This window comes from Copidosoma floridanum, unplaced genomic scaffold (assembly GCF_036245765.1).
Source record: "Copidosoma floridanum isolate Cflo_tuat_1 unplaced genomic scaffold, Cflo_Japanese_pri ptg000017l, whole genome shotgun sequence".
NCBI classification, from domain to species: Eukaryota; Metazoa; Arthropoda; class Insecta; order Hymenoptera; family Encyrtidae; genus Copidosoma; species Copidosoma floridanum.
The window spans coordinates 58,093-83,976 of NW_028321894.1; positions in this window are offsets into that span (position 1 = coordinate 58,093).

A 25,884-nucleotide genomic window follows, 5' to 3' on the forward strand; every position below is an offset into this window, starting at 1 on the left:
TCATTCTAAAGTGGCCGAAACGTTGCTTTAATAAATAAATAAAGACCAATGGACAGCATTGCCGTTGGAGTCATACTTTAATAATATAAATTCAATTTTATAAAATAACCTAATATAAGATGCAGACTGGATTAGGTGCTGATATAGTGCTCTTTGAATAGTATGAACGTCAGTACTAGTAGAATATATTTTCATTAGATTTTTCGATAACATAATTGTGTGGCACAATTTTAATAAGGTATTATTAAACAAACAGATTTCTTATCTAGTAACATTTTTGTATTTAACAAAATGTATTGAAATTGGGTGTCTAGTTAAAATATTATATTAAACACGTGCTCATTTCTTTGCAGACGGAAATATACTGGTTACATTATAACGAATAAAGTGAGCACGCACAGCTGATCACCTGGGTTTTCCATTTGCCCCTTCACTCAAATGTGTTATATATACATATAAGAACGTTGGTATGTATTCATGCCTACGTTTCCAAAATATATGAGCCATATAATGTATATATATACACATTACAATAGTTTCAAGTCTTTATTATACTGCGTACTTTCACATTGCTCCAAATATTCAAACTCCGAAATTTTCAGTTACTAAGTAGAAAAAATATGATAAGTTTTTGGACCATAACTCCTTCAATTTTCATGCTATCACAATTTATAAGAAACCATTGTAAAGGTCATTAAGAGAGCTTCAACATCCTTCATTGCAATATACAGTAAAAAACCTTTTTCTAAAACGGTGAAGGGTTAAAGGGCTTAAGAGAGGCTGTGATTGCGCTGCCACGTGCTCTTTCAACAATCATATCTCCGTCAACTTTTGTTTGACAGAAAAAACAAAAAAGCCAAATTATTTGTCAGGAAAATACCTAAATTTTTTATCCCCACACTTTTATACGTATCTGTCGTCATTTTTGAGATATTATGACGAAAAGGTGGGTGTTTTAAAAATTTGAACAATTTTTTTTTTTTTTTTTTAATCGTGACTTTTTTTAAAAGTATGTGTCCTGAAGCGCAGCCAAACTGATACAATCTATAACACTCTTTTTAAAAAAGTTAATTCTAGGCGGAATACGATTAATTTTAATTTTGGTGGAAATGGCACTTATGAAACCCATTGATTTAAAAGAAAAAACATTAGATGCTCCTCTTATTTGCCATACAGCTCACTTATTTTACGTGCAAAAGACTTTTAATGATGCTGATTTTAAAGCTTATTTCAAGCACTACATAACCCTTTTTTATTACAGTACATAAAATGCATCTGCTCGCCACTAGATGGCATTGAGCACATCGATTAAATTTCAGACAAAATAAAAAATGGCTTTGATCTTTAATATCTAGCTTAATATTGCACTTAAAGTACTAAAAAAAAAACCAAATTGTTAAATTTCTTACTTGCTACAATTTTTTTGTTTATAAAATTTTCTATAAAACGTATATTTTTGGAGATATTTACAAAAAACCGATAAAAAACGTGAAAAAACTGCGAATTTTCAATTGCCAATAACTTGAAAAATATTGGATTTTTTGAAAAACTTTATAAATGATTTTTTGCTTAAAATTAGGCCTTCTATCGATATCCGACGTTATTTTGAAAAAAAAAAACTTCACCCCTGAGAAGGGAAAATCCACCCCAGGGTGGTTGTGGAGTTCAAATCATTTTTACTTTTGAAGTTAAGGGTAAGATGAACCTAATTCAAAAATTGTATGCAATTCGGTTCACAGTTACAAAATTTGGAGCAGTAATGCTTCAATGACGGCACTATAAGTAGTAATGTCCATGTCACACGTTACTAAAGCCTGCTACACACAATTATTTATTGAAGTTACTCCATAAAATAGATTACGGAAGAGGCTCAGTCAATGTAAAGTAGCATTAAAAATATAACTACTTGCCCTCTAGTGGTCAAAAGTTAATACTCCCTTTTTTTACATGTTTTGTAGTTAGTTCTTATAAGTTACATGAAAACATTTATGATAAAATTATCATTAGTTGTAACAACCTATGACACATTTGGAGTTGTCATAAGACTTCTTTAAAAATTTGGGATCGATTAGTTTAGTTGTTTTTTAAATTTTTGCAAACACACAAACAAACGCTGTCTCTTTGTATTATAGTAAGATTAAAAAAATATTTTACTTTTAAACTTTTAATAAAAACACATCATAAAGTTAAGCTTACATATAACTTTAAAAAATCTACTTTCTATGCTAGTACTCACTATTAGTACTACTTGTAGACTTACTTATTTTAGTATATGTATTGCTTACGATACAAATATTTCTAGGATTTTCATGGCTAGTGATATGATTAAAAAAGCTTACAGCCATTTAGGCATTTATTAGAGTATTTGTTAAAAAAATGAACAAAATATGCCTGAAGAGAAGTTGCTACACATTAAAAATAAAACTACAATTAAAATTTTAAAGCTATTTTACATTTTAATAGTAGGTAATGCTGTCTCTTTAGAGATTATTGATACGATGAAAGACTGTAGGTGGCATACCATAGCTGTAAAAGAAAACTCCATGACCCTTAACATTGACGTATACAACTTTCCAATCCAAGCCTGATTAAAACTTCCATTAAAATCAAGTATGGTCACACATGGTTTGACTAAAACAAAAGGTATCCAATCCGGAAAGACTACACCAGTGGTCACTGCAGGTTTATTGTGAAGAGCTTTACGTAGTTGCAACAAGTCCATGATAACAGACGTTTAAATTTTTCTAAACTGAAATCTACAATTATTTAACAATTGAAGTCTATTTCTTATATGTTGTTGAATTCAGAATTAAAAATACAATTTGTAGTTTTCGTGAGAACTGTCACAAATCATACCTCTATTTATAGTATACCATTTTTTTGCTGAATTCCAATGACCTGCGAAATTTGTCAAGAGATTGAGTATAAGATCAAATGCAAACAGACAATACACTTAAGAAGACGTCGGAGTGACTGCTTGTAGACCATTTGAGGTGTTGCCAACCTAAGGTGACAAAAAACTGAAAAGTACCTAAACTAATTGACAATAAGCTCAATAGAGTGTTAGCCACTGTCTATGCAAGTGCAGTCTATAACTATCTCAAAAACTGAGTTCATGGCATCATGGATAAGACAGACAGTTATCTTAAAAGTTACTACTGTTGCTACTTTTCCAATTTAATATCGGTGAAAAAGTCATGCACTTGCGTAAACTAAATTTTTTTTATCACAACTACGTGCAATCAGTGGACAAAAAGTTGACTGATTTACTGTTATTAATCACTTGATTGTAAACAATACATGAAATTAAGAATTGTCATCCTTAGTTCATTTTCAGTGTTCTTTTGCCATCAACACTCTCTTGTATAGCTTATGATACAGCATTTTTTGTCTTATCAAGACAAGAATATTGCCTTTGTTATAGACAATTTTTTCCTTTTTTTTCGACAATTATGTTTTTACAGTAGATATTTTCATCTTTATACGTACTTTATTTTTGTGACGAGTAGAATAGCATTGTAAGCTTATAACTCCTTATCAATAATGAATCGTTATTGGTGACAACTTTGTTTCTAATTCAGTTGCTAATAATTTTGGTATAAGCCTTCATCCCATAATATTATACTCTTCAACTAAATATTTATTTCTTCGTGTCTGTTATACCGTGTGTTACGTTTCATTTTCAATTATATATAAGTAGTTGTTTTGTTAACTATAAAACCGTCTAAAGAACATGAAATTTAAACATGCTCTTCCCTATAAAAAATTTCAACCTTGAATTAATGCTGAATGAGCGCTGATTTTAGATTAGAATAAAACGTTGATTCCCTGAAAAAATGAAAACTAAAATCAGTGCTAAATTGCGTCATTGATTCAGCGTTGATTTAATGTTGATTTAGCGCTAAATAAGTGTCAAGTATTCCCTAATTGTGTCAAATTTACATTGACGTTTTGTTTGATTACCACTTAAAAAAAAGTGTATTGAATATTGAAGCAGAATGCAAATAGCCTCTGCTCATTGACTACTGAATATACTATGGTTCTGTCAGTTTACTCATTAGTCTGCTTTCCCTTTCCATGTTCTGGTTTCTTGGTAATTTATGAGGAAATATAAATACGAAGCACATCATTAAAATTTTTCTGAAAACTTTATTTATTTAACTGATTTGAAGTACAAGTTATGACATCCTTACAACGTAATAAAGTCTTATAATAAATTAAAATTTTATTTCTCAACAATCGTATTATACAGTATATAACATTATACAACTTTGCAAATTACTTTTTATTTTAATCATTTGTTGACAATTACAACTTCTTAAAAAATACACTAAATACTGTAAATGTGTTTATCGTGCAATGATTTTTTTGTTCATTGATCACATTATATTCAAATGCACGAAATAAATTATAACTATTTTTTTTTTTCAATTCTTAGCTAATAAGTCTTAGCACTTAAAGAACAAGTTTTTTTTAAACTATGAGATCAAAATCTAAACTTGAATTAAATGACACTTTTAATATACCTGTAATTGTTTTCTTTATTTATGCGAACTTAAATTGATAGGCCATTTCTTCCAAAATATAGTACCTCACTCTATTGACTGCTACGTCTAAATCCTCAGTGAGAAGATGAAGTTTACAATGAATAAGCCAATATCCAACTATTACTGCAACATAAGTTCAAAAACATAATAGTGCACGATTTAATATTTATTCTATCTTCATGAATATTTTGTTTCAAAAAACTTACTTTGAATAGCCTTCAATTTTTCTGGCATTATAATTTTTTTTGACGATTCCCTATTAAATTCTTTTCTTAGTTCTACACTTTTTTCTGTCACAAATATATAACACCACTTGTCGGCACCCCACAATGCTCTTGCAAAATTTTTAGCAAACACTAAAATGGTTCCTGCTTTTTGTATTGTTTCGAAGTGTTTTTGCATATCGAATGTCCGTAGCATACATGAATTATTTTAATTACCTAAAATATGCATTAAGATGATGGTAAATGATTCAATAACTTTATTTAACAGCATCTATATGCTCGTTAAAAACCAGAAAAAATGTTCAACGTGACTATCGTACCGAGTTTTCGTTGACTTTATCCCATTCCTCCAACATATTTATTCCACCAGATTCTGCGTCAGAATCGACGTCTTCAAAGTAGTTATCTAATCCTGTAGTAACTCTGAGGATAATGATGTGCTGGCTTCTGTTGTACCTTCGGTATATAAATGTTTTTTTATACACGTTTATAATTATATTAATAAGAAAACAGTTTGTAGTACAGACCATTGTAATTCATGTTGTTAAACTAAATGTAATGAGCATAATAACCACGAAAAAAATCCTTCCTGACCTTGGTTTTTACAACATGAGACTTTTTTTTAGTTGTTGGAGGCTTCTCTTGATCAACAGCAAGTAGGCGCTTCAGCTAATTGTTTCCGTCTCTAAGATACGTCAACTCCTGAAGTTTCTTTTTCAAGGCAGCTGCTTCTGATGCTTGATCATTGCATTGTCTGTCATACAGCTCATCTATTAAAAAAGGATCAATCATGTGATTGTTAGCATGATTTTCAGCGAATTCAACAAACTCAAGGTTGTTTGAAGTCATCAAAACTCTTCTTTTTTCTCAAGAGATCGTCGCACTGCAGCAGCTTTTTCTGGATTTTAATAACTTTCTTTTTTCTAAAACATTGTTTTAAAATATGTAACATATGTGACACACACACACATACACATATGATATACCACATTACCTGAGAAGCTGTGCTGCTATCGGATTCGTCATTACGAATATTTTCCGAATCTGAAGAAGAATATTGAAATTTTCTTCTAGCATTAAAATTTCTCTAGTAATTTCCTTTTCTCAAGCATTTTCCGCCATCTCAACGGGGAACCATGTCTTTTCTAGCTGCACTGTAATTTATTGTGGGAGTAACAAACCTCTGCAGTATAAATCTGCAAAGCTAACAGCCAATTACTGCACAATATGAAAAAACAACACATAATCTAATTATCAATTACTCATACAATTTAAATGCACTTACAACCAAAAGCGAAAATTTCAATAGATTGAAATTGGTCATCTTGACTTTTTCTACCCAGGTAGATTTTTTTTTGCAAAAATCCTTTTCATTTTCTGGAAAGTGTTCCAGAAACTCCTTGATATTCTTAATTTCTATTATAGAGATTTCATCATCAGCGATAAACAGCACCAGTGTGTGAGTCAAGCCAGTCTTCGTAACAGAATTCTATTCTGGAGTACTGCCACTTTTTTTAACATTTTTTTTGTACGAACACTATTTAGAACAAATAAACTCGTATTAGGAATTCGTAAGTATGTGATACGGCTGTGCCACTGTGCAGCTGCTGTACGCGGAATCAATACTCAAGAAACTTAAGGCTTTGTAGAACAGTACAGTTCTAATAAAAGTCTTGTTGGTAGCAACTAAAGGCTGAATTGTACACAAGGCCAACTGTACAATTGAAATGCAGTACGTAGCTACGATAGTGTAGGTTGAGGGGACTGGAACGAAATAGTCATTTAGCAACGTAACAACTACGTTAACTCTTAAGTTAATCCTATCTATTCGCTTTGTTGAAAGATGCACGTGAGCTCACGTTTGTTTCGTTCACTTATGCGAATCAGGACCTAGAGTACTCTGAGTGAACAAAACCATAGAGGTATGAGTAGAGTGCACGACCAAACCAGGGCTCAGGGGATCTGCAAAGGTGCAAGAGAGGGCTCATACTATGACACTGCCACTCCTGATTTCTGAATTGTTGTTCCGTTCCGGTCCCCCTGACTTCTACCCCACTGATACCATTAAAATCTGACCGGAACAGCTAATCAGGAGTGGTGGTATATAATTAATTAAATGGCAATCTTTCTCACACCCTCTGGCGCTGCCACTTTTAGGCCAGTATATGGACTTGTTATTCTTTTTACCATGACCAGATTATATTTTGTGCACTGTAATAGAAATACTTGAAGTCTAAAAATCGTGTTAACAAGACACGTTAATCTAACCACCATTGGAATATTTCGGTGCAGTACATCTTTAATCTCAGAAGTGTACAATTCTTTCACCTGATTTATGCTAACTTTATTTATGTAAACAAATTAAGAAGCTGAGTATGAGTAGGTAAACCATGAAAATTCTGGCACACCCCCAGCTCCCCTCCTGAGGTAGTGGTGAAGGGAGAGGCTCTAGCTATAACTGTGGGTGGAGAAGAGGCGGTGGAGGAGAGGTGGTGGTGGGGGGAGAGGCTGATCGGGCGGTAGAGGAAAGGCGGTGGTAAGGGAGAGGCTGATCGGGCGGTGGGAGGAGGGGCACGGGCGGTATAGGTGGTAGGGGCGGTGGGTGGTGCGGACTACTCGGATGGTAACGTCAGGGTAAGGGAGCCTCTTCCAAATGCTGTGACGTCGGATGGTACTGACAGCTTCCTTCCTTTCCGACCACGAATCAAGCTTCGACGTCATCAGGATGGGTTCAAAAGGTGTAGGTGACAAGCCCAACGTACAGCGTGAGCGAAAAATGATCAAGCATGAACGTGTATTTCTTACCAGTGGATGTAGCAGATCGCGTATCTCGTTAAGTTGCGACCAACGTTGGCTTACTGGACGCAGTACCTTGCCAAGTAATAGAACTATTATTTCTTATCCATACGGATGTGTCAGCCGTGGCCGATGACTTTTCGCTTCTTATTTAGGCGTATAATGTACCAGTGTAATATTTTCTTCTTAGCAAGAGCGGGTGCAACGAGTCATGCTAGGATAAACGTATGTGTGAGCCGTGGCCGATAACTTTTCGCTTCTTATTTAGGCGTATAATGTACCAGCATCATATTTTTTTCTCAAGAGCGGGCGTATCGAATGATGCGTGTTGCCAGAGAACATGTATACCATTTTATAACCGAAAGCGTATCCCAACATTGCTTGGCTTACTCCTCTTCACCGCAGTACCTCGCCAACGAATAGAGGCAGTTAATACAATGAGGTAATTTTAATCGGTGCAGTAATAAGGAGGCGTGAATGAAAAAAATCAACATAGGTTCATAAAGAACTAATTTATTGCATAGTGAGCAACATCAGTAAAATTATACTGATGTAAATAGAAGATTTAGTTTATTAGATTTGAAATCTTGCGCTTAAGGATATTCTCTTTACTATGAGGCCAATCATAAGCATGCGCGCGTCTATTAATACACCAATAGACTCTGTTTATACCTACTCTTGTCCAGCAGCTTGCTGCTGCTGCGGTTATCGTTAGTCAGCCTCAAACGCCCTTTCCGGTAAGTCGCTTTACGCTCGTGATTATAATTTTCACGTGTATCGTTTTATGTAAGATTATCGTAACGAAAACGATTCACAATTTCGATTGACACGTTATTTCTCCGTCAGACTGAAAAATTAGTTCTGCCTTTTTTTATCTTGCATGTTGGCAAGTATTATGACTTGTTAAAGTAGAATTGAATGAAGGGATTGTTTTTTATAATATTTGGCTAAAGTATTTAAAAAGTGTGTTGTGCATATATTATTGTGTCCTTTTATTACACCCTCTTTTTACGCTCCCCCAAATCCGGCGTGCAATATAAAGAATATACAGTCCACTATCTTACTGAGTTCGATTTCGAACATGGTCCTTCAAGCCGGCAACAAAAGTAGCTCCGATAAAAGCGCTAAGTATTTAAAGACTAGAGCTATGTGCTGCAGAATTGTTATCCACAGTAATTAGTCATTTTGTTGATGTTAATTCATTGAAAAAAATACCAGTTCACATGTGGTTTTATTCTAAGAATGTACTATATTGGCTCAATGGACTTGCTTCTAAATGGCCAGTTTTCATACCTCATAGGTGTTCAAAGATTCATGAGTTGACTCCATATGCTAAGTAGCATTATATCATGTCAAAGCAAAATCTAGCTGATGTAGCTTCTAGAGGTGTTCTTCCGAGCCAATTGCTAAATCAAATATTATGGTTTCAGGGCCCTAAGATTCTTCATAAATTGCACCCCAATTATCCAAAGTTTGGAGTAAAAATGATTGCCCAAACCTCTATAAATGTAAATAGTTTAATGCATTCTGTAAATAGTTTTGTAAATAGTTCTAAGTCCTTTTATATGACTCTAATAACTCGTTGTTCCAAGTGGGAGCGTTTGCTAAGAGTGACAACATATTGCCTTCGTTTTACATACCGTTGTTTACATAAAGTTAACAAAATAATTCATATTTACCTATAACTGGAGATCTCAAGCCCCCTTTACAGGCTAGTTAGCAGTTTATAGACTTGTATTCTTTTATTGAAGTTGACTCAATTCACCTTTTAACATCAGAAATCGATTGTGCTAGACTGTGTCTAGTTTATCAGCATCAGCAATGACACTTTTCCGCTGAGTTCAAGGTACTAACTCAAAATCAAGATCGTAGTTTAGAAGATAGCTTACCACTACTTCGATCTAGCCGTTTGCTTAATCTTACGCCGTTCATAAACTGCGGATTGATAAGAGTAAGGGGTAGATTGAGTAGAGCCTTACTTAATGATGATTCTTCTGAGCTTGATCCTCTTACTCCTGCTTATTTTTTGATTATGAGGTCTTTATTTCTTGTGCCAGAGCCCAATATTTCTACTGAAAAGGTATCGCCACTTAAACGCTGGAGGCTAGTGACACAATATCTCCAAGTCTTCTGGAAAAGGTGGTCACTTAAATACCTTTCTACTTTACAAAGTCGTTGCAAGTGGTTGAATCCTCAACGCTTGTTTAAGCCTGGTGATCTCGTGCTCATAAATAACGAGTCTTTACCACCTGGTAAATGGCCTTTAGGCATGGTTGTTGAAGTTTATAAGGATGCCAAGTCTCTCGTCAGAGTCGCCAAGATTAGAACCGTTTCATCTAGTTTTGTAAGGCCAATACACAAACTAATATTATTGCGTCGAATTATTCGAATTATTCGAATTATTTTGAATTATTTGCTATTGTACGTGGTAAACGTTTTACTGCTTTATTCACACGGTACTTAATTGTATATTATTCTATCCGCCTGTCCATCAACCTTGGAACTATGTAAAACATCAGTATTTCTGATTGTTACCGGCTGAATTTTATTATATTAAAAAAAAAAAAAACTTTTATTATTTAGAATTTTTGTAAGTGAAATGCGATCCACCCTTTTGCCCTTCTAAGACTTGTTATTGATATACATTCGTTACTTTTCTGTCTATCAACCTTAGGACTATGTGCAACATCAGTAAAATTATACTGATGTAAATAGAAGATTTGTTCATGAGATTTAAAATCTCGCGCTTTAGGATATTCTCTTAACTATAAGGGCCAACCATAAGCGCGCGCGCGTCTATTAATACACTAATAGACTCTGTTTATACTTACCTTTGTCCAGCAGCTTGCTGCTGCTGCGGTTATCGTTAGTCAGACTTAAACGCCCTTTCCGGTAAGTCGCTTTGTGATCGTGTTTATAATTTTCTCGTGTTTCGTTTTATGTAAGATTACTGTAACAAAAACGATTCACAATTTCGATTGGCACGTAATTTCTCCGTCTGACTCAAAAATTAGTTCTGCTTTTTTTTATCTTGCATGTAAGCAAGTATTATAACTTGTTAAAGTAAAATTAAATAGAGAGATTGTTTTGTATAATATATGGCTAAAGTGTTTAAGAGTGTGTTGTGCATTCATTATTGTGTCCTTTTATTACACTCTTTTTTTACACTCCCCCAAATCGGGCGTGCGATATAAAAAATATACAGTTCACTATCTTACTGAGTTTAATTTCAAACACATAAGTATTGTGTATCAGGTGTACATTGATTAAAAAATATCGTTTTGTCGTTGCTGCTTTTTTAAAATCCATTTTTTTTAAAGCTGTAGCATTCCTCACAGCACAATGAGCTAAATTTAATTGGTGATTTATGCATTCGATATCATCCCTACTAATTTTTTTTATAGCTGGACATTGCTTAATATCATAAATGTACCTATAAAAATAATTATATTATGCAAATATTTACGGAAGCGTATAATCATACTATAAGTAATGTACGTATTAAATAGCACACGGCGCAACCATTCTTTTTTTTCAAGACCTTTTACGTAAATAACATCATCTTCTTTAATAACGGCTCGAAAAGTTGTAGCTAGATCCTCGTAGGGAACTCCTCCTGAGCTCCAACGAAGACCATGGTAATTAAACTCCAACCATCGATTTTCATATTTGTTCTTAGGTAAGAGCTGTGCCCAAGAAAGTGGGGGCTTAAAGACAAAAACTGATGGTGTAGCATTTTCTTGTAGAGGTATAATAGCGACCTCTTTAAAAATAAATTTGTTGTGCGTGGTTTTAAAGCCTTGAACATCAACCACGTACCTCGTCATCTTAACGTTGTGACGATTATTAGTTAACTAACCCCTCTATCGATGTGTCATCTCTTTATATACAACTGCTAGTCACCACTAGTTCATTCGCTAGTATCAGTCGTATCGCTTTTGCAGAGGCAAATCAGTATAAAAGAAAAGTTCAAGCAGCTTTTCATTTATTTGAGTACGTTAACGCAAGCTGTAAGTATAATGGAGCAACTTCGCGAAAATTTTGCTTACGCCAACGCCATGGAGCGTTACGTGATTTTCTGTTAAATAGCGCGAATAAAATATCAACGCTTGCTACATAGTGATAATGTGATCGAGATACGAGATTTTATTTATGATAGTGCAATAGTGCTTACAAGTATTTCCGACTATGAGCTGTCTGTAAAATTGCCATCGCCCTTGGAAAATAAGTTGTTGAATATTGAGTGTCTTTTATCAACGTTTTTAGCAGAATTTTATAAAATTCTAGAAGTGCAAGGGTCAAGGCTCAATGAAAAATTAGACAATCCAGATGATTATAATTTTGTGACATGAAAAGATCTTAATAGTGCTTTCAAAAATCGCATGAAAACAGCTGTTATAACAAATAGTGGGCATTTAGATATAATAAAATTTCTTAAGTCTGCGGGAAAAATATTTATTTTAAAAGTGCAAGAGATTCTCAACGAGCAAAATGCTTTAAAAATAAATACAGTATTAACAGCAGAGTTTTTGACAGTAAAAAATGATACAGAGACTTTTGAAGTTGAATATTTTAATACTAAATCTGATTCTTTTTTTGATACGACAGACCTACATGAAAAGTTTAAGACGAATGTCCAGAAGCCTATTTCTACAGATATAGAAGAGTTTTAGGAGCGCCATTCTAGATGGACTTTACGCTCAATTTTCAATTTAGTAGTAACTGCAAAGAAGTACAATGCAATGAGTGGTAGTTCTTACATAGAACTCCCTACTACTATCGAGAAAAAAAAGCTTGCGTGAGTGTACAGAACGCATATCAGCAATGATTAAAATGGGCAATTTTGTCAGCTTTACATCCAGTGAATAAAAATGCACAGCGAGTGTCAAATTATATTCAATACGAAAACAGTTATAGTTTCGAAGGAATCACCTTTCCAGTGCATCCTAAGCAAGTTACAAAATTTGAAAAACTGAATAATGTGTCTATCAACGTGTATTTTTGGAGATAAGTAAAAATAGTTATAAAACTTTACCCCTTCACTTGACAGCAGAGAAAAAGGATGAACATATAAATTTTCTGCTTATACAAAACTATTATTTTGACATGTGTAGTGAGGGAAAATCAAAGAAACAAAAAAATATTGACGGAGAACGTGATGATTTCGTTAATGCTGAGGCAATGGATGAAGATGAGGTAGAAGAAAATAAAGAAGATTTTTTTAATGCTAAGGCAATGGACAAAGATAAGGTACAAGGAGATAGGAAAGAAAATTTAGAAGAAGTCCAAGATGGTAATAATAGTGCTGATAATGATATAAAATACGACTACGTATATGTCAAAAACTTATCTAGGTTGGTAAGAAGTTTTTTAACAAAAGATCAACATAAAATATATATTTGCGACCACTGTCTTCATTACTTTACAACTGATAAAATGTTAAAAACACATACGGTAGAGTGCATTAAAGTCAATAAGTGGAAAATAAGCTTGCCGAGGTATAATAATAAAATTTTAAAATTTAAAAATTACATAAGTAAAAATCGTGTACCATTTATAGTATATGCAGACTTTAAGTGTTTATTAAAACCTGTGCATAATAGTGAGCGAGCAATACAACACCATCAAGCATTAAGTGTTAGATATTATGTAAAGTGCAGTTTTGATAACGCAAAATTACGATACATTTTTTATAGAAAAAAAACTGAAAGCAGTGAGAATCCAGCTACCTGATTTGTGAAAGAAATGCAAGATCTTGCCTTAGATTTACATAGAATGTACAACAATCCAGTGCCAATGAGATCATTAACTGAAGAAGAGGACTTTGATTTTTTCAATGCTGATATATGTCACATATGTGAGAAGTCTATTAAAAATGATGAAAAAGTTTACGATCATTGCCATTTTACTGGAGAGCAAGTATTATATTTATGAGTTTGTAATTGAGAAAATTTGTCCCTTTAAACTAAAATTCGTTTTTTTTTTACTCAGATATCGAGGCCCAGCTCACAATGTATGTAATCTCAAGTATCAGGACTCGCTAGCAGTACCAATAGTTCTTCATAATCTCAGCAATTATGATGTTCACTCGTTCATACAAGAACTTGTAACTTGCTTTCCCGGAAAAGTAAAAGTTATCCCTCAAACTAAAGAAAAATACATTCCTTTTACGAAGTACGTTTAAGGGACACGCATAAACTTACGCTTCATTGATTCGTATAGATTTTTGCCGTCATCGCTTGATAAGTTGGGATCTTACTTAGAGCAGTATGATACTCTAGAAAAGGTTTTCAGTCAAGATGATAAATATTCATTCGAGCAAATCAATATGCTGAAGAGGAAGGGTGTATTTCCATGAACTTGAAGAAATCGGGCTCCTATCTAAAGATGATTTTTATAGTAAATTATATAATGCACATATAAGTAGTGAAGATTATATACATGCTGCAACAGCATGAGAAACTTTTGATATTATAACTCTTGGACAGTACTCAGATCTTTACCTCAAAACTGATGTACTTCTGTTAACAGAAGTATTTGAAAACTTTAGAAATAATTGCGTCAAGGTTTAAAAATTAGATCCTGCTCACTATTTCACTACTTCAAACGAAAGTAAGTATAATGTATAAGAATATAATGTCAATTGTGCATTAGTTATTCATTGAGAATTTTTTCAGATTTCACTAAAACTCATTACTGGTATAGATATGTTTATGTTTATTGAAAAAGGCACATGAGGTGGAATAAGCCAGTGCTGTAACAGATATTCGGAAGCTCATAATAACTACATGGAAAATTATAAAAAAGATGAAACTGAAAGATATATAGCATATTTTGACGTAAGTATTGTATGGTTGGGTAATGACTAAAAATTTTTCTTATGGTAGATTTCAGTGGGTCGAAAATGTTTAGCAACAGCCTCATGATTCTTATAATATTGGAAATGAAAGTGCTTACGGATAAATTTTAGAAGTGGATTTGGAGTATCCAAAGGAGCTCCACGATTCTCATAAAGATTTGCCATTTTGTTCCGAACACATTTCAGCACCAGGTTCGAAGGAGTCTAAATTAATGACAATATTAAGTAACAAGCATAAATATGTACTTTATTATGAAGCTTTCAAGCAAGCCACAAATCATGGATTACGACTGACAAAAATATATCGAGCCTTAAAATTCAGGCAATGTGCATGGCTTAAAGAATATATTGATCTTAATAGCATTGAGAAAAAAAAGGCTAAGAATAAGTTTGAAAAATGCTTTTCAAACTATTCAATAATGCTATTTTTGGAAAAACGATGAAAAATGAGAGAAAGCGTATCAATTTCAAACTTCTCAAACATTGGGATGGACGCTATGGAGCGAGATCGTACATTGCAAAGCCAAATTTTTACAGCTGTGATATTTTTGATAAGAATTTTGTAGCCATACAGCTAGAACATGCAGAAGTGATAATGAAAAAGCTGATATACATTGGGCTTAGTGTCTTAGATTTATCGAAGACACTTGTGTATCGTTTTCACTACGATTATATGCTCTCTAAACTCAAAAATGATTGTAAACTCTTATACACTGATACAGACAGTCTGATATATGAGGTAACAAACAACGATATTTATAAAATGATGAAATTAGATATTAATAAATTTGACACATTAGATTATCCAGAAAATAATAAATTTACGATGCCGTTAAAAAATAAAAAAATTGTTGGGCTCATGAAAGATGAGTGCAATGGAAATATTATATCGAAACTTGTTGGGCTCAGAAGTAAGATATATGGTATTCTTCTTGAAAATGAAAATGTGATTAAAAAAGCAAAGAGTGTTAGGAGTAACGTCGTAAAAGCAACTATCGATTTTAACGACTATACTGAGCGCCTACGTGACCAAATTATAAACATTAATCGAGAGCAAAGTAATATAAGATCACGTCATCATAAGCTCTACACTGAGAGGCAAAATAAAATTGCTTTTAGTTCCCGAGATGATAAACGATATATTTTATTAATCACTACAGATACGCTGCCTTGGGGCCATTATAGGATTAAAATAATAGAAGAACAAAGAGCTGGAGGGAGTGTAGAAGATCATAGCAGACCAGCAGCCAAAGAAAAAGCAGCCAATGTAGAGGGGGAGATTTCTCCAGTAGTGGAAGAGTCCCTATATCATCGGAAGCATCAACCAGCAGAGCTTAGTCAGAGCTGTAGTGAGCAGATAAAAGTATCAACTGCTTCATTATCTAACGCAAGCAGCTTAGGTCAACAATAGGCTCTCAAAAGACCAGGTTTGGAGTTGAAAAATTTCTACCGAGATAAGCAGATCTGTTTAGAACAGCAAAGCTCAGAAATAAAGGTTTGTAACGTGTTTTCTTATTCATATATTTTTTTTTACTGTTCATGAAACTCATGTAATTTTCTTATGTTTCAGATTGCTGATTTAGCAGCACTTAATCGGCTGGCCTGTGGAAGATTCCTTCCAACAAAGAAGATCAACGAAATGGTCAAGGGGCAAAGTCATGTAGTTTTGAAGCTGAGAAAAGCTAACACCTAATTCGGCCCGAAAACTATCGCTGAACTAGACGATCACTTCCAAATATTTTAACCTAATCAAGTATCTGAGTATCTTGTGAGTAACAAACTATCATTTAATAGTTTGTTGGAATCTATTGATAGAAAAAAGCTGTCAGTTTGCTATAATGGTGATAGTGTTGAATTTTTTAACCAATAAATGTCTGATTATACAAATACAAGAAAAAGAAAGTTTACTTTTGTGAAACTAGTTTTACGTGAGAAAAAATAAATGATACAATCTATTACATGTTTAGAGTTTTTATTTATCTCAATGAATCTTATGTAAGATATATTATTACCATGTAGAGTAAAAAAATTTCATTTGCACACATAATTAATAACATTAAAAGACCACAACAAGTTTTATACAAATTTTTTTTCAACTTCTGAATTTCAATAATTTTTTAAAGTACATATCACTTTTATTCTTTGTTATTATCAATCCAACTGTTATGAGTATTGTCAAAGCTTAACCACTTGACGAATATTTGATTTCCTCGTTGACGAAGAATTTTTTCAACAAAATAAGTATCAGGATACTTGGTTTTCTGCAGTTCCTGCTCGTAGAAGCCTTCAGAAATTGGCTGATTTTTGTAATCTTTCAAGTGGTAAGTTGGTGGATTGGTTAGAGCTACTCGTGCTACAGCAAATACCTCAGTCGACTAGTTAGGTGTGTATCCTTTTTCAAATACTTGCTTAGAATTACTTATTCGCACTTTAAATTTTGGTTGTTTTCTCATCCCCATTGTTCTTGATGAAATTTTTTTTAAAATTTCATTTTTAGTAGCAGCTGACACATCCTTTGGTTTTATAGCTATTGTTCGATGTTTCCGATTATTATAGGCCGTCAGTAACTTAGGTAAGATATCAATCCACTTATATCTGCCACGCAAGCCTAAATTTTTCCACATATCATGCTTTAGTGTACGATTGAATCGCTCACATGTAGATGCTTTAAGGTTACTATAAGTCGAGTACAAGATAATTTTGTTCTTTTGCATGAGACTTTGAAAATTCACATTGTAAAACTCTTTGCCATGATCTGTTTGCAAATTAGTTGGAACTCTTTCCTCTATTGATATCGACTTCATAGCTGCAGTCACATCTTTACCGATTTTATTTTTTATGGGCACAGCCCATGCATACTTGGAGAATACATCTATAACTAAAAGCAAATACCTATAACCTTTATTTCCATGAGCATAAGGTATTATCTCCACCAGATTAGCTTGCCATGTTTCATCCAAGCCTCAAATATCAAACTTTCGGCGAGGGTAGTTGTGTCTCGCAGGTTTTAGAAGCTCTTCCACTACTGCTTCCATCTCTCTTAACTGTCTCCTGGAGTTATACTAGATATGTGCGCTCTAATCTCCTTGAGTGTATTCATTTCACGCTGCAAATTTAGTATTGTTTCTTAGAATACATCACTTGAATTGCTCAATAGTAAATTTACTTTTTCTTGTTCATCCAAAATGAAACTTTTTTCTTTCTGTAAAGTAGTGAGATTTACAGCATAGTGAGGTTAAATAGCTAGTGCAGTATTGCACAACCTTATATTTTCCAAGTCACATTGACCATTTGTCGTGAGATTATATCCAATTCCTCGAGGACCTCGACTACCACCTTTCGACTTAGCTGATCCACTTCCGAACAAGTCGATGCTCATTTTTATACTGAAGTAGAATTGATAACAATGCTCAATATATAATATTAGCTTCACGAAGCTCCTCAACGATTGAACTCCTTTAAGTAGTGTGACTAGGATTACCGGCTGATTGTTCTGCCACTAGTAATCTTAGCCGATTGACCAGCTCGTTAGGATCGTCCCAGTAAACGTAGTCCATTTGCATGTTTAGCCTAGCAATTTTTAATGAAGGTATGGACCCGCCCTTCTTCTGAATTTAAGTGAGATTAAATAATGGGGCAGTAACATTATTGAATTTATTACTATTGTATGGACGAATCGTCTCATTTTTGTCAAATTTTCTTTTATGCGCACTTGAAGTTTCCAACATTAGTTTGTATTTAACTAAATCATCTGGTGTCATGTGCTTTTTATTAGAATGCTTTTTTATAAGTAACGCCATTAATCCATCAGTCATTGGATATCTTAGGTCCTTTATTTGAATTTGATTATTTTTGAAATATATAGGCAGATTACCAAGTATATGTTGTCCGTTTTTTTCCTTTCTTATCCCATAAATTCGACCCAGTTTTGACTTTTTTCTATCAAGTATTTGTAAGAATGGATCCATAGGTTCATTTTTATCGATGTCATGCGCTGAATCATCATTGTCACTTATTCCAACAACGTTATCATAGTCTTTGATAGTATCATTCGACGAAAAAATATCTTCTTCATCATCACTGTTACTATTAGCTGATTAAAACATTGATGCGTCGGTATTATTAATTTTTGACTCAAAAGGCTTGAAGCGTTTTTTAAGTAAAGATTCAGAGCTAAGTGGCACGCTTTTGACTTTTTTGTGTCATCGATAATTTTAAGAAGTGGATCAGTAATAGGCTTGAAAGTCTCTCCAATCTGCTTTTCAAAATTTTCTCTTCCTGACTTTTGACTAACAATCGATGCTTACGTGGAACAGCTTCTCTAGCTTTTTTAACTTGCCGAAGAACATCTTTTTCCTCACGAAATGTGTCCATGTTGATCGCTTGATGGTTAACAAGAGACTAATACGCACTTAATAAGCATGAGTAATATTTATAGCAAAAAAATCAAATTCTCTCCTATATCTACCATTTTCAACATCTCTTTCCTTGTCTATTACGACAAAACCATGTTTTCTAACTCTCTAACAGTTTACACATAATTTTTTTAATTCATTGTACGTCAAATCAGTATTAACATGATCATTATAGATGTGCTTCAAATTCATGTCATCTTGTCGAAATATTACTAAAAGGTTTAAATTATCTCTGACTAAGTGCTTTGGAACTTGAGCATAGAATTGGCATAGATAAAAGCAGTCAACGTTTTTGTGACGTCCCATGCAGAAAAAAGTTTTCACATTATCTTGTTTTTCACAGGCAACGTCGTTATATATCATTATGGAGTTGGATAGTGCCTTATCCAGAGATATAACTGATTCATGATCACTATATAAAAAATTCTTTACACCATCTATGGGCTCCAACAGTTGTTTTAGAAACTTATATTTTGGCTGATTTAGCGACTTTGAGTATAGATAAACATTCTCTAATCTCAATCCGTTGGGGTGAGTAGTTAAAGCCAGCAAGCTGTTTATTTTTCCACAGTTTGACGGATCACAAAGAACAGCTCTTATCGTATCGGGTAGCAAATCACCATGGCGTTAGATTTTCTTATCTTGCTTAACGATTCCGTCGAAATTCATGACAGGAAGTTTTATATTCTGATCTACGAAGCTCATGTTTACTGTATGCTGACTCAACTGAGACTGAAACATGATACTGTAAATGGTTTGCCTATATATTTTGAAACTCATCTGTCATCGAATTTCCTAATCTTGCTTATCAGTTTGTTGAAATTCATGATAGGAAGTTAAATATTCTGTTCCTCAGAGCTCGTGGTTACTGCATGCTAAAATATGAAACTATATATAGTGCTCTACATATATTTTCGAGCCCATTCATCGTTAAGCACTTGGAAAGTAATGATCATTCATCATCGCAAAGGCTGTGGAATTATAAACACACTTATCAATAAACTGCCTATAGAGCTGCACGTACCAGGACATTAATATTGTGGACCAGGCACTAAACTAGCTAAGAGTTTAGCTCGCGGAGATCCGGGTATCAATCCATTCGATCAGGCATGCAAGCAACACGATATAGCCTATTCTCAGAATCATAAGAATATTACAGAAAGAAAAACCACTGACAAAATTCTCGCTGAAAAGGCGTGGCAAAGATTCAAAGCCACAGATGCTAGTTTAGGGGAAAAAGCTGCTGCTTCTACTATTGTCAGTGCCATAAAATTAAAATTAAATTTCGGCATGGAAGCATTTTCTAGTACGAATTCTAGTAAAGTGAGTAAGAACAAAATGAAGCCGAAGAAAACTACTTTGAAAAGCTTGATTCAAAGTGCATTAAAGTTTATGATTCCTGATCGTAGTGCTAAAAAAGCTATAAGTTTGGCGTTAAAGGGAGCTCAGGATGCTGTAAAAAAAGCTGGTGGTAGGAAAAATATTGTAATTCCTCAAGTATTGCCTATCCCGCAGAAAACTAGAGGATTCCTACCATACCTTATTTCTGCATTTGCTGGCCTAAGTGCTATAGGCACTATCACTAATGGTGTAACTGGAGTTGACAAGGCTATTAATAATGCTAAAGTTGCTTGAAAACAGCTAGAGGAGAGTGAGAGGTATAATAAAGAAGTAGAAGCACTCTTTCTTGGAAAGGGGCTGTTTTCAAAACCACATAAAAACGGCTTAGGTCTACATTTAAGGCCTAAAAAAGGCTTAAAAGATAAAAAAAAAAATGTTTCTACTCAAAACTGCCTTACCGAGCTCTCACAGACTATGACCTCATCAAGTATGCAAAAATTTTGAAAATACCGCATTTCCGTGGAGTTTTCATGAGAAATGCTTTGCCAGCCGATGGCCTACGTTTTTCCAAATCAGCAAGAGTCAGTCTCAATGATAAGGATGGTTCTGGTACTCACTGGGTTGCTTATAGAAAGCGTGTTAATAACATGACGTATTTTGATAGTTCTGGTGACCTACAGCCGCCGATTGATCACTTGCTATATCTTGGTGTTAGATGTGTCAAATATAATTATTAAAGGTCCCAAGATTTTGGTACATACAACTGCGGCTCTCTTTGCTTTAGCTTTCTTTATAAAAAACTTCATTATCAGCCAATATAAATGTATCTCAATACTCAAGTAACATTAGTCATTGCCAAACTGTCATGGAAGAATCATTGACATTTAGTTTATCAGGAACATCATCTATTCTTGAAGCACAATATTTTCCACTTATTGAGTTGTTATCAGCACATAACTACGTTATTGGTCTAGTAGAAATTTTAACTTTTAATTCAATTCCAAATATCGACGAAGGTAATTATAAATTTTCCGTAGGCGATCAAGTGGTTGTTTTTCCAACTGGCAGCTATGAAATTCAAGATATTGAGTCATTTCTGATCAACGTGTTACAACCCGACGATATAGCTGTTAGCATCAAACCAAATAATAATACTTTTCGGAGTGTGATAACGTGTAGTTATACTATTGACTTCAGGCCAAAAGATTCTATAGGCCGTCTTTTAGGCTTTACTGAACGAATTCTTAGAGATACCAGTACTCACATCTCAGATTTACCTGTTGCTATTCTTAAGGTTAACACGTTGAGAGTTAAGTGTAATATCACTAAAGGAGCCTATATAAATGGAGAAAAAATTCATACCATCCACGAGTTTTTACCTGCTGTATCACCAGGATACAAGATTGTCGAAATTCCATCGCTTGATTAATTGATTAACTTGATTAATTTTTGTGGAGAAGTTATAAATATCAAACTACACTTGAAATAACTCAACTGAAATGGGCATAGTGTACAACAATAGTAAGGTTGGACGAGGCTATGAAAACAAATTAACGAGGGTGAGGACGAATAGTCATCCACGAGACAACAAAATTGGACGAAGCTATAAGAATAGACCAAAATGGATGAGACGAATCAGTCGTCGACGAACGCTCAAAGCGTTAACACATCACAACGTGCAGTTCTTAAAAAATCTAGGCCTAAAAGTAAGAGCTCTTGGTGGCAAATAACTTGTCCTTTTTTTTGCTGCCTGCAAACAAAAAAAAGTTGTGATGGAAGAGATTCTTGGGATTCAGTCAGATGTCATGTTTGATGAGTCGGTTGCACACTACGTAATTCATGCACATCAACACCACATTGCATCAGCATTTAATAGCAATCATGAAATTTGCATCTTAATTCAACATCAAGATTTATGTCTTTTACCCTCTCAAAGTTCCCTACGTTTTTCTGGACGTATAACAACTGGAGATGATAAACTTCTTGAGAAAACAAAACTAGTGAATAATGCCATCTACCATCTGTTTGAAAAAATACGATATGAACTAAATGGTATAAAAATTGATAGGTGTAAGAATGTTGATACTCTTGATGGAATTAATGCTAATGATACTGATACTGATAGTGACTCTGAAACTGATACTAATGTTGGTGTCAAAAACGATGACTGTGTGTAGGCAAAAAAAAAAGAGTAAAGTAAGCATAAAATTAGAGATCAAAAAATTAAAGTACATCTTGCCGTGTGGTAGTACAAAGAAATTAGCGCCGTCTTATAAGCTGATGAGAATTTGCGTATTGCTTCAGTTATTCTGTGACGATTGAGCAGTCAACATCAACAACATGGGTCTGATATTTAGCAAACCAAAATATGAGATCCTCAGTAAGAAAGAGGAGGAGGGGGTAGATAAAAATAGCCGAAAACCTCTTTTAGAAAAGTACGTTGAGGCATCTCAACCAAAAGTGAAGGGAAATTGTTATTCCAAAAATATTCACTCTTATCCAAATACAGATGGATATGATATTTTGAAGAAAAAAAATCAATAACCGTGAAATTTTTGTGTATTTTTTTGAAGCTACCAAAAATATATGTGTTTAAAATTTAATGTTTTGTTATTATTAAAACCCATTTACATACTATCCTAAGAATCTCAAACTTAAATTCATAAGCTGGCTGAATTCCTTGGCAAGGTACTGCGTTCTCTGGCAACACGCATCACTCAATACGCCCGCTCTTGAGAAAAAAATATGATGCTGGTACATTATACGCCTAAATAAGAAGCGAAGAGTTATAGGCCACGGCTTACACATACGTGTATCCTAGCATGACTAGTTGCACCCGCTCTTGCTAAGAAAAAAGTATTACACTGGCACATTATACGCCTTAATAAGAAGCGAAAAGTCATCGGCCACGGCTAACACATCCGTATAGATAAGAAATAATAGTTCCATTACTTGGCAAGGTACTGCGTCGAGTAAGCCAACGTTGGTCACAGCTAAACGGGATACGCGATCCGCTACATTTACTGATAAGAAATACACGTTCATGCTTGATCATCTTCCTCTCGCGCTCTACGTTGGGCTTGTCACCTACACCTTTCAGATCCATCCTGATGACGCTTGATTCGCGGTCGGAAAGGAAGGGAGCTGTCAGTACCATCCAACGTCACGGCATTTGGAAGAGGCTCCCTTCTTCTGACGTTACTATCCGAGGAGTCTGCACCATCCACCGCCCCTACTACCTATACCACCTGTGCCCTTTCTCCCACCGCCCGATCAGCCTCTCCCTTACCACCGCCTTTTCTCTACCGCCCGATCAGCCTCTCCCCCCACCACCGCCTCTCCTCCACCACCTCTTCTCCACCCACAGTTATAGCTAGAGCCTCTCCCCCCATACTACCTCAGGGGGGGAGCTGGGGGGTGCCAGAACCGCCATGGTTTACCTACCTGTATGCAGTTAATCTTGAAACATGCCACGAACAAAAAAGGTACTTTCAATACCTGAAAGATAATTTTTAATAACTGCCCAATAATAAACAACCTATTAAACGTAATTTTGATAACGTTGATGGATTATTAATTTCTGATCATAAGATGGTCAGCCATCTTTAATTGTCTGATAAAAATATATAGTCGTTTACTTAAAAATCTGTAGAAACATAGTGAAACTCACTTTGTTTTTGTAACAGAACTTTTTCAGTGTTTTTAGAACACACGATCCAGAACATGTCAATCGTACATTTTCATTTGTAAATGAGATGGTACACGAGAATAAAGCTGCAAAGATGTGGCATATCGATATGAATATCTTACAGTCAGACGTTTCTTTGCCTGTCTTATACTGTAGTTATCAATCTTTTTTCCAGCTATCGACTTTGAACGCAGTTCGAGAGTGCAGTGCTCGTTCAAAGAGGAATACTCTCCATGAGTAAGACAATCATGCTGATAATTGACGACGATGATGATGACGATGATAATGATTATGATTATGATCATAGAGGTAACAGCAGTTATTACAGCCAACAAGTGCATCATAATAAAAATATCAACTATTTTTTATTAAGGAATGATATGCATAAAGAAACGAATGATACTTACTCAGAAGACGATATACCACTACCACGGCAAGAGCATCTTGTAAGTACTACTAGAACTACTCTAAGTAGAGTGCTGTCTCGACAATTTTTCTCCTGATTTTAAAATACCAATTTGAATCGTCATAATATGCAAAAGAGTACATCTGTTTACAAAAAACAAGCTTCTGTTGTGCCTGTTACCTCTTTTTATAAGGATGGAACCTATAGTGAAGCATGTTTGAAAATAATTTTAAAAGTTTTAAGCCCAAAAATGTTAGAAAATTATGCACATGCACAATAATTTATCATGATCTAATTTTTCACTATAGTTAATTTGATACTTTATTTATATTACACACGATCTAAAATAGTTATAAAAACGTTTATTAGGACTCTAATGTATCTTTGTTATTTGAATCAAGTGACGATCAAGTAAGCAACAGCTCAAAGAACAATGATGGTAAAGAGGAGCAGCAGCAGAATTTCTTACAAGAATTCTTATGTAAGGAGAGTAATAACTGTTTTGTGGCAGCATCTTTTACTGTAAACAGATGTGAGATACTACTCTGTATACCGAAGTATTCAATAACGCATTTACTGTCAGTAAGTGCCACAAGAGATTTAACTGAAATTTTGAATAGTTTTCTAGATGGGCCAATCATTTCGGATACAATACATTGTTTTCATAAACTATTTAACAATTTTAATAATATTGGATTCATTGTAAGATTTACCTTAGAGAATTTGATTTAAGAAAATCTCTGTCAAATGTTTCACGTGCAATGGAAATGTTCAACTAAAGGGATCAAATACAAATTTTTTTATTACGTTTGACACCAGCAATCAAGTAAAACACTTACTAAAAAGACATAAAAAACATTATCATAATGTGGTACACAACCAGCAAAACAATAATACTTAAATGAATGACATTCATGATGGCAAGCAGTATATTAAATTTATCAATAAGCTCACGTTACAAGCTGATAATTTGCATGGTACATGCATATTTAACAGTGATGGCTAACCATTCTTTGGAAGCTCAAAATATTCTATTTGGCCAATACAAATCATAATTAATGAATTGCCTGAACGTATACGAACTTCAAATCCAATAACGTGGGCTTTATGGTTTGGTCAAAATAAGCCAATCATGGACGTGTATTTTCGAACGTTTGTGAACCAAACTAACAAGGTAAAACTGTATGCATTACTTTCATGTGTTGACTCAGTCGCCAGAGCTCCAATGCAAGGAACGCATCGATATAACAGAAGGTCTGGATGTTTCTGGGGCCTTTGTCCAGGTAAACTAGTTATGTTTAAAAGTCGAAAAGTTATTGAGTATCCGTTACTAAATTATATTCCTGACTAGAGAAATGAATTGACAACATATCTCAGATGAATGAAGCTGAAGAAACTGGTACTTCCGTGCAGAATGTCAAGTGTTACTCTCCCTTAGTTGGATTAAATGGTTTTAATTTTGTTAAAGGTTTCTGTCCAGACTATCTTTATAACTTATGTCTCGGAGTTTGCCAACAGTTTGCTGACTATGGTTTTTTAGCAACTCACCAACCATTTTTAATTAAAAAAGATCATATTTAAGTACTAGGTAATGCTTTGAACTTTTTG